At 37.5% G+C, this 11,125-nt stretch overlaps 1 long non-coding RNA gene across 1 annotated transcript; it reads right to left on the reverse strand.

The window, feature by feature from the left end:
- Positions 1 to 2,711: 2,711 nt before the first annotated feature.
- LOC133547377 (uncharacterized) lies at positions 2,712 to 4,094 on the reverse strand. The gene is made up of 2 exons (XR_009805474.1): positions 3,645 to 4,094; positions 2,712 to 3,550 (listed from the first exon to the last, which is right to left on the reverse strand). It is a non-coding gene; the product is annotated as an uncharacterized LOC133547377 (long non-coding RNA).
- Positions 4,095 to 11,125: the final 7,031 nt, after the last annotated feature.

Consider the following 11,125-nt stretch of genomic DNA (forward strand, 5'->3'; position numbering starts at 1 on the left):
TAAATGTAGTAAATTAGTACATACATCATGTACATATTGTCATTTACAATACTTAAAACAACATAGAAAACAATATAGAGAAAAGAAAACAAATACAAAAATAAATGAATTTGACCTGAAGTACTCACTTTGTTATTGTGAAAAAGTCAGGTGTAGTTTTTTGAACTCCTTGTTGAGCAAAGCAGGTACCTTAGTTCAAAAAACACTTGACTTCATCTCAGTAAGAAGGTGAGTAAATGACAACATTTCCATTTTTGAAATATTCCAAGCAAAAACTGAAATACATTTATAAAATTGTAACCGTGCTGTCTGGAACTGGTCTACATACCAAAAAATAATCACACATTGAAAAGCAGGGATTCTTAACATTTTTAACCTTGGGGCACGACCAACTTTTCCACCACAGAGGGGTCTCAGAATGTTCCACTACAGAGGGGTCTGGGGCCAAATGAAATATAAACACTGAATGAGTCCTTCTACACTAAAGTGGATTACAAGCGAGTACCATTGCGGCCCATATGGACGGACCACAGCTAAGAAACAGATATTTATTGGCGGCTTCCAAGGGGTACTCGCAGCCAAACAGTGGGCCCCAGCCCTAGGATTAAGAAACACTGTTGTAAACAATAGAACAGCCTCCTGCCATAACAATAGAACATTTGCTACACAAATGATCATTGAAACATGTTGAAATTGGTTACAAAAGCTACTAATATACCTGATTATGTAAGCAGTAACGTACTGCGTCATTTTTTGGGGGATTTGGAAACAACTTTGAACTGTAAAAGGATATTAGCCGCTAGCTTGTTAGTGAGGTTGCATCACTGCCAAATTTGCTTGGCACAGCACAGCTCAATATGCATTATCACAGTATAACCTGGTACTAAAAGCTACATCATAGGGCCATTTTTGACAACATATACTGCGCAAACCTAGACCAAAATATTGAACATCCTACCATAGAATGAACTTGACAGGTACAAGGGCCTACTTCAAACCCTCTCTGGCCTGACTTTTGTTTACCAAAGCTTTCTTGAGCTTGACCTCCTCAATATCGTCCCAATCAGGAAGGGTACTGCATCTCAGGACATACGCTGCAAGGCAAGAACATAATCATCAGCCATTCGTCATTTTGCCACATCAGTTTCTACAGCTATCAATCAATCAATGTTTATTTATATAGCCCCAAATCACCAATGTCTCAAAGGACTGCACAAATCATTACGACTACAACATCCTCGGAAGAACCCACAAAAGGGCAAGGAAAACTCACACCCAGTGGGCAGGGAGAATTCACATCCAGTGGGACGCCAGTGACAATGCTGACTATGAGAAACCTTGGAGAGGACCGAAAGCAATGGATGTGGAGCGGGTCTAACATGATACTGTGAAAGTTCAATCCATAGTGGCTCCAACACAGCCGCGAGAGTTCAGTTCAAGCGGATCCAAGACAGCAGCGAGAGTCCCGTCCACAGGAAACCATCTCAAGCGGATCAGCAGCGTAGAGATGTCCCCAACCGATACAGGCGAGCGGTCCATCCTGGGTCTCGACTCTGGACAGCCAGTACTTCATCCATGGTCATCGGACCGGACCCCCTGTGGAGGGGGGGACATAGGAGAAAGAAAAGAAGCGGCAGATCAACTGGTCTAAAAAGGAGGTCTATTTAAAGGCTAGAGTATACAGATGAGTTTTAAGGTGAGACTTAAATGCTTCTACTGTATCAAATCTATGCAATGCAATAACAATAATAATGCAAATCAAATGTAATGCTTTTTAATGCCATTTTGTTGCTACTTCAAAAAATGTAATGCCCATGTGCGACTGCATTTAGTTGTTTTTTTTACATCATCAAAAGCTTCCAATGATCTGTATACACACAGTTGCAAGCATTAGACAAGTAAATGAGTTGAAAAGTTGACATGAACTGTTACTATCTAGTGTATTAGAATTGGATTACAAAGCTGTTTCATTGGAGAATGTATTTTTATTGATTTATTTTTGTGGAGTAGCATCTGGTGTTTTGACTGTGTGCGTGGCCGTAGACAATCGCTCATTAAAAGGTTCGACTATCCAAAATATTAAAGGAGAACTGCACTTAAAGCCTCTAAACAAACATCCCATTCTGCATCAGATGATCAATATAATATACCCATTAGCCATTTATTTAGTTGTGTCTGTTTGAAACATGCTGTAAGTATATATATATATATATATATATATATATTCTCTGAAATGATGACTTATAACAGCCACAAACCATTTTAATCAGGATACAATTTGTTTTCAAATAGTTCAAAGGTTTTATGGAAAAATAAATGAACATCATACTAGGATTGCAAATGATGCATGTGTTTGGAAATGGATGATGGATTTAAACATTTGAGAAAAATACAGAATAATATTGGTAAAAATGCCAATCAAATGCATTTGAAAAAAGCTATAGCAATGAAACATATTGCATTTCTTGTATTTACACCCTCTCTGTTGTTTCAAATGTTTACAGTAAACAGCAAGTATGTATCAAGTGTCCGGCAGCTGAAGGAACTTGTATTCATTTATTGTGGGAATGTCAGAGAATGAAATAGTTGTGGTCTGCTGTGAAAATGGCCTCTTTTGTCCATCCTAGGCTAGCGTAGATCACTTGAGGGAATTGCGTCACAACAGTTGCTAATGTTAGGCAAGTTAGCTCATATGTGTTGAAGTGGAGATGATTGAAATAAACGACTCCGTGTCGGCTCAGCTTCTCCATTATCCTGACATGGTGTCACAGTTAAGGACTACACGCCTACAGTGACCAAAGAATGGAAAAGTTGATGTTTCATTTTGCTTGATTGAAGCAGTGCTTTTGTCGTGTTCCCACCTTACAATACCTCTTGTATGCAGTTCAAAAAAGAAACGACTGTAACCTTCTTAAGTTCATTTTCCTTTACCGTTTGACATATTGACTGTCCGCCATGTCCTACAATCATATTCCCTTTTTTAAATGCCTCATTTAATGCTTTTTTATTGCCCTTTAAAGCCTTCATTTACGCAAAACCATTAATACACACAACCACACTTCAAGTTGATGGACATCAGACTATATTGCTCATCATAACGCTAGTTTGGAGTGGATAACAAATTGTAATGATGTAACATTCAGTTATGCTTCCAGTCTGCTGTAATCGAAAAGGGATCAACATTTCTCATATTGAACTTCTATTTCATTATTGTGACCCAATTTTGGCCTGAAAACACCCTCTGTTTGGGAAAACTTACTAAGGATTCCTTCCACTTTTTTCCGCTTAAGGATGCGCTTTGGTGTTCCTGCAGGTTTGTTTCCAGGGCGTCAAAAAGGGACAGCATTTTGACACGTAGAAAAAAGAGGTCCAAATAAAGGCATACATTTGGGCTCTGCAGCATGTCTCATGGCAGCAAGGCGGAACAATGATATGAATACGCCGCTCTCAGGAAAGAGCTCTTGCTGGCCCGATTGTTGAGGAGGGCCGTCGCTGTATTTGTCTCCAACCAAGTCGCAGAGAGTTTGAAGTACTCTGACTTGGACCGGATCTGAAAGGGAAAAAAGAGCACAAACAATAGCAGAAGGAGAAAATGTGTTCAAAGTTGAAGTCAACAAAACAATGACATCATGAATGCTACTTACCTATTTTCAAGAGGACTTCTTCAATTCCTTCTTTTTCTGCCCACATTTTTTCCATCACATGGCGTCCATGATTTTTCTGCCTGTGGTTGATAACAGATAGTGTCCTCAATAGATGGGTTGCCTGCATCTCTCCTGTCTGGTGCCAGGAAAGCTGCCTTTTTATTCTCAGGTGGATTCAGGTAGCAAGCTATTGTGTACGCCGGGTGAAGGACCATAGGTGTGGACATTTGGTGATGGGCCAGCGGTGTGGGGATGGGAGGGGTGTACAGCCTCCATAGAGTGATCAAACTTGGCTGCTGAGGCCATTGGTTGATGGGCAGGATGCATGGTCTTCGTAGGGAAATGGACCTTTGATGTGGAGACCATATGGCAGGGGTGTCCAAACTTTTTCCACTGAAAAATCAAAGCAAGCGGGGGCCATTTTCATATTTTTGATTTGAAAAACCAATACAATATATGTATCAAAAATATACATTTAGGCCTCCACTCAGTTAGGGTTTTGGTCAAAAAAATATATTAAAAATGTGTCATTATTCAGTATTATTAGTATTGTTTTCATTATTATTCATGTTTTAAATCTCTAGATCAACATTAGGGAAAAAATGGAAAAAACAGAAAATATGCAATATTTTCATCCAATAACTTTTTGAGGTGGAATATTTGAGATGATATAATAATTGAAGCCTTCATTTTGGATTTTGATTCATTATTATTTTTGGAGCAATGACACTTCAAAACAAATCACACTAAAATAATTGGGGATCGAAAAGTGTCCTACTCATTAAAGTGTTAAAAAATAAATCATACATTTTTTTACTGTTTACTGTCGATGCATCAGTGTTGTCGGGTCTCCCACTAATTATCATTCAGAATAGCCAGGATTTGAGATATTACACAGGCAGCCCATGCATACTGTGCCCTCTGGGCAACAGTAGCAATGAAATGCCCAGTCACCTGGGAGTCTGGCCGCATAGTCGTTATAGCTGTTCAACCAACCTTTTTAAGTTACGGTTGGGTAGTTAACAGGGGCGCCGATTGCATCGAACCTTGATAGCAGTTCAGCAAACCATTTTAAGTTACAGTTTTAACAAGTACCAAACGTTGAAACCGTGAGTCAGGATGGTGTGTGGAAAAGCTAAATGCCCGTGTCAGTCTCACTTATAATAAAATTGTGAAAGCAAACTTTTTTATGAATGCTCTATTAAAATGTGACATTCAATATTGGTTTTACCCCCGACCGGTGATTTTGATATGCTGCCCAGACAGTTAAGTAGACCGTCAATGTTCTATTAATAGCAAAACCCTTGGACTCTTAAAGTTGTAACATGTTGAAAAGAGTAGTCGCTGCTAAGAAGGCTTTGTAGAAGCAAGAATTTTGGAAAATCCTGGACTTTCCAAAATGGTGTAATAGGTTAAAAAATGTGGAAACATTGTATTGTTGTACCTTTATTTGTAGGTATTCTCCTTTTTTATTAAACATTTAAAAGTAAATGAGGCCATTCCTGAGGGAATTGTGTACAAATGCTCCAATGCTGGGAGACTGACACAGGCATTTTGCTTTTACACACACCATTCTGACCCACGGTTTCAACACTTGGTACTTCTTAAAACCGTAACTTAAAAGGGTTGGCTAAACAGCTACCAAGGTACGAGGCAATTGGCGCCCATGTTAACTACCCAACCGTAACTTAAAAAGGTTGGTTGAACAGCTATAAGGACTACGCAGCCAGTCTGCGGCCGGGCAGACCTTCGCTGCTGTTGCCCGGAGGGCACAGCATGCATGGGCTGTTGCCCGGGCTCCTTGTGTTTTCTTTCTACTTACTTAATATATCATTTCTGTTCCAAACAGCATCGCTGATGTCAACGGCAACATTTGATGATCATTTGAAAAATTAAAAATCCTGCGGTATAGGCATCTTTGGCAGGAGGTGTCTTCTGCCAAGGCATTTACTCTCCTGAAAGAATAAATAAAGTACTATCTAATCTAAATTTATTGATGTCTTGGACAATTTTTCAATCGGTGGAGAATTATTGAAGTAATAACATGTTGAAATGACAAATTGTAATACGGAATTTCGGGAAAACAGAGAATTTTTCCACTTCTTATGCAGAAGAAAGCTTCGACGGTGGAACAGTTAAAACGCGTTGAAAAATGTGGAAGGAGTAGTCGCCAGAAAAAGCTATAGCACAAGTATTGTGCGGCTGAATCAAGTTCGTTTTTGGGAATTTTTGCGTAAGGCCCCCCCCTTACGACATTCTCGAGAATTTCTTTTTTCCAAAATTATGCATTTTCTGCCCTTTTTGGGTTTTATCGGCACTTCTGAAGAGGTTTTGAGACATTTCCTACAACTATAGCACAAGTATTGTGCGACGGAAGAAAGTTCGTTTTTGTGAATTTTTGCGTAAGGCCCCCCCCCCCCCTTACGACATTTTCGAGAAAAAAAGTTTTCCAAAAATATGCATTTTCTGCCCTTTTTGGATTTTGTCGGCACTTCTGAAGAGGTTTTGAGACATTTCCTACAACTATAGCACAAGTATTGTGAGGCTGAAGAAAGTTCGAAGGTGGAATGGTTTGAATAGGTTAAAACCTCGAAAAGTTGTATTGTTGTATCTTTATTTGTCATTATTTATTTTATTTTTTTTATTAAACATTAAAAACTAGATGAGGCAATTCCTGAAGGAATTGCGTGTGATTGCTCCAATGCTGATGATGAACTGAAATCCCGAAATTATTTTAGCGTTGTTGAAATCAAACACACGATTCCTGAAGAGTCTGAAAATTTTGAAGTTGGAACAGTTGGAATCAGATGGAATAAGTGGAACTTTGAAGGATGTCCCATTGATTTCAATAGGAATTTCCCCAAAACTTAGTCCATGAGTACTGTGCCTATTAGCAACATTAGCAATCACCTGCTAGTCCTTATAGTTGTTCAACCAACCCTTTTAAGTTACGGTTTGGTAGTTAACATGGACTACGATTGAAACCGTGATTCAGGATGGTGTGTGGAAAAGTTAAATTCCTGTGTCAAATGTCTAGACCACAAACAACAAGATTAAATAAATGTCTGTTGAGAAGTAATACTGAATTTGTCATTTGACCGGGGGTTCTGTTTGATTGATTTGTCAAAAAGTCTTTGACAGTAAAGAAGACTGCCTATGTCCAGTGTAGATTAAAGTCTTGACATTACCTGACCTGTGTGATTGTTAGTGATGGGTTGATGAGGCGTTGCACAGCCTTTTGACACATTTATAAACTGTATTGATCCTGTGTCACTAAATACTGACATCTGCTGGACATTAAAATTCCCTACAGGAAATCTATGGACCAACTCAACTGACACTGATTTTATGACCGAGTATATCCAATAATATAAACCAAGTCATTGAATTTCATTTAGGATTATTTCATATCTTCATTTAAATGATACCATATTTTTTTAAATACTTTTTAGATACAGTCAATAAATAATGTGAACATGTATCATAACATGGAAATCTAAGAGAACGTGTTGTGAATGAGGATAGTTGTGGACTGGGAATTTTTTTTTTTTTTTACACATGCGCTCTGATTACGCACTATTGATTGATTGATTGAAACTTTTATTAGTAGATTGCACAGTTCAGTACATATTCTGTACAATTGACCACTAAATGGTAACACCCCAATAAGTTTTTCAACTTAAGTTTATGGATACCTTAACTGAAACTAAATCAATCAGCACAGCTGACCAAGCTGACCAACAGGTGTTATTATGTTGTACATTCCAACAGGTGTTATTATGTTGTACATTCCAACAGGTGTTATTATGTTGTACATTCCAACAGGTGTTATTATGTTGTACATTCCAACAGGTGTTATTATGTTGTACATTCCAACAGGTGTTATTATGTTGTACATTCCAACAGGTGTTATTACGTTGTACATTCCAACAGGTGTTATTATGTTGTACATTCCAACAGGTGTTATTATGTTGTACATCCCAACAGGTGTTATTATGTTGTACATTCCAACAGGTGTTATTATGTTGTACATTCCAACAGGTGTTATTATGTTGTACATTCCAACAGGTGTTATTATGTTGTACATTCCAACAGGTGTTATTATGTTGTACATTCCAACAGGTGTTATTATGTTGTACATTCCAACATGTGTTATTATGTTGTACATTCCAACAGGTGTTATTATGTTGTACATGGCTTGCACACCTCCTCTTTCTGCTGTAAACATTGTGAATGATCCACTTGACACTCCCGTGGGGAAACTTTGCTTTGATCAAAAAAATAACAGAAAAATCCGCAGCTTATTCCAAAATGATTGTGTGTCTGTCTCCTATGTCATTTCCTTATGGAATAATGTTGTAAATGACATCTGTTGGACCAAAACGTGGTCCCTTCCTAACAGGTATTTACTTAGCAACAAAGTCAAAGAGATATCATTTAAAATCATCCATCGCTATTACCCTGTAAAGACTGTGATGGTTAGATACAAAAAGGACATTGATGTCACCTGCACCTTTTGTAACATGCACCCAGAGACTGTTAACCACTTGTTTTATACTTGTGAAAACACTCCATCACTATGGCAGGCATCTGTCGCTTCATCCTGGACAATATTTATGACAAATTTGTGCTTTACTTTAAAGATGTGATTTTTGGTTTTACACTGTATGAACAAAAAATTGAAAAGGAATTCTACCTTTGCAAGCTCATTATTTTATTGGCTAAGTTTTATATTCATAAATGTAAGTTTCTTAATACCCGTCCTATCTTTTGTGCCTTTAAAAAAGATCTGGAACTTTACATTAAAACGCTCTCTACCTCTAACAACAAAAAAGCTGTGAAAACGATGATGCTGTGTTCCACATTTAAGTTGTTTGATGAATCTGAATAAGCCTACGGCTTTGCATTTTGTTTATTATTTATATATATATGTTTGTATTCTTTTTTTTTATTATTTTGAGCTTACAACCCCCTGGTGCTGTTTTGTACTGTTTTCATAATGTTTTATAATGTTGTATATTGTTGTTTGTCTTACTGTTTGTAATTGTTGACATTTATAAATAAACCTTTAAAAAAAACAACTAAGTGTTGGCTTTCTTCTTCTTCCTTGTTTTAGTTGAAGGTAGGCGCACTGACAACCTTCAAATGTTACGCCACCTACTGTTTCCCCGCTTCTTCTTCTTCTGACGTTAACTGATGGCAAATAACGCGTCATGTCCGCCGCCGTCTGATAGAAAGCATACATTTTCAAATCATTTGAAAATGATGTCCTAGCCAAAAAGGGCTATTTTCAGATGGACATATAAGGAGAAAATGAACTTGATGTAAATCCTGAGATCGCGAGATTTGGCACGGCACTCCATGAATCTGTCCAATCAGATTGGCTTTTCCTGAAAAACACGCATGCGCATTAAGTGGGCGGATGTAATGATTTCGATGGGAAGAAATAATATTCAGCATCGAAGGAATAACAACTGAAAGTAAGTAATACCATTTATTGTTTCTCTTTTGGTATTTATATGACTTTAACACACACCAGTTATTTGTTTTAAACTACTGGAACGTCACGCAGTTACGGAAATAGAGCTATAAATGCCGCAAGCACCTTGCTAGAAGTTGTGATAGTTACCTCCACCGAGGTAAGTATAATAACAAGAAGTGAAATAACAATGAGAGAAATAAATGTTCAGAGAACATTTGAAGTGGAACAATATACATTACTGAACACATAATATAGAGTTTTACATTTACAAGAAGTTCCACCTATATTCCAGCAACCTTTGTCTGTATTTATCTTCCACCCAACTCTCTCCTTTGAGGCACACATTAAAAGCGTTACTAAAACGGCCTTCTTTCATCTCCGTAATATCGCTCAAATTCGCTCCATTTTGTCCACTAAAGACGCCGAGATCATTATCCATGCGTTTGTTACGTCTCGTCTCGATTACTGTAACCTATTATTTTGGGGTCTCCCCATGTCTAGCATTAAAAGATTACAGTTGGTACAAAATGCGGCTGCTAGACTTTTGACAAGAACAAGAAAGTTTGATCACATTACGCCTATACTGTATATACCTTTATATACATATATACATACATATATACTGTATATACCTTTATATACATATATACATACATATATACTGTATATACCTTTATATACATATATACATACATATATACTGTATATACCTTTATATACATATATACATACATATATACTGTATATACCTTTATATACATATATACATACATATATACTGTATATACCTTTATATACATATATACATACATATATACTGTATATACCTCTATATACATATATACATACATATATACTGTATATACCTTTATATACATATATACATACATATATACTGTATATACCTCTATATACATATATACATACATATATACTGTATATACCTTTATATACATATATACATACATATATACTGTATATACCTTTATATACATATATACATACATATATACTGTATATACCTTTATATACATACATATATACTGTATATACCTTTATATACATATATACATACATATATACTGTATATACCTTTATATACATATATACATACATATATACTGTATATACCTTTATATACATATATACATACATATATACTGTATATACCTTTATATACATATATACATACATATATACCTATACTGTATATACCTTTATATACATATATACATACATATATACCTATACTGTATATACCTTTATATACATATATACATACATATATACCTATACTGGCTCACCTGCACTGGCTTCCTGTGACTTTAAGGTTTTACTACTTACGTATAAAATACTACACGGTCTAGCTCCATCCTATCTTGCCGATTGTATTGTACCATATGTCCCGGCAAGAAATCTGCGTTCAAAAGACTCCGGCTTATTAGTGATTCCTAGAGCCCAAAAAAAGTCTGCGGGCTATAGAGTGTTTTCCGTTCGGGCTCCAGTACTCTGGAATGCCCTTCCGGTAACAGTTGGAGATGCCACCTCAGTAGAAGCATTTAAGTCTCACCTTAAAACTCATCTGTATACTCTAGCCTTTAAATAGACCTCCTTTTTAGACCAGTTGATCTGCCGCTTCTTTTCTTTCTCCTATGTCCCCCCGTCCCTTGTGGAGGGGGTCCGGTCCGATGACCATGGATGAAGTACTGGCTGTCCAGAGTCGAGACCCAGGATGGACCGCTCGTCGGGACCCAGGATGGACCGCTCGCCTCTATCGGTTGGGGACATCTCTACGCTGCTGATCCGCCTCCGCTTGGGATGGTTTCCTGTGGACGGGACTCTTGCTGCTGTCTTGGATCCGCTTTGAACTGAACTCTCGCGGCTGTGTTGGAGCCACTATGGATTGAACTTTCACAGTATCATGTTAGACCCGCTCCACATCCATTGCTTTCGGTCCCCTAGAGGGGGGGGGGGGGGGTTGCCCACATCTGAGGTCCTC

The sequence above is a fragment of the Nerophis ophidion genome, unplaced genomic scaffold (assembly GCF_033978795.1).
Source record: "Nerophis ophidion isolate RoL-2023_Sa unplaced genomic scaffold, RoL_Noph_v1.0 HiC_scaffold_92, whole genome shotgun sequence".
Classification (NCBI taxonomy): Eukaryota; Metazoa; Chordata; class Actinopteri; order Syngnathiformes; family Syngnathidae; genus Nerophis; species Nerophis ophidion.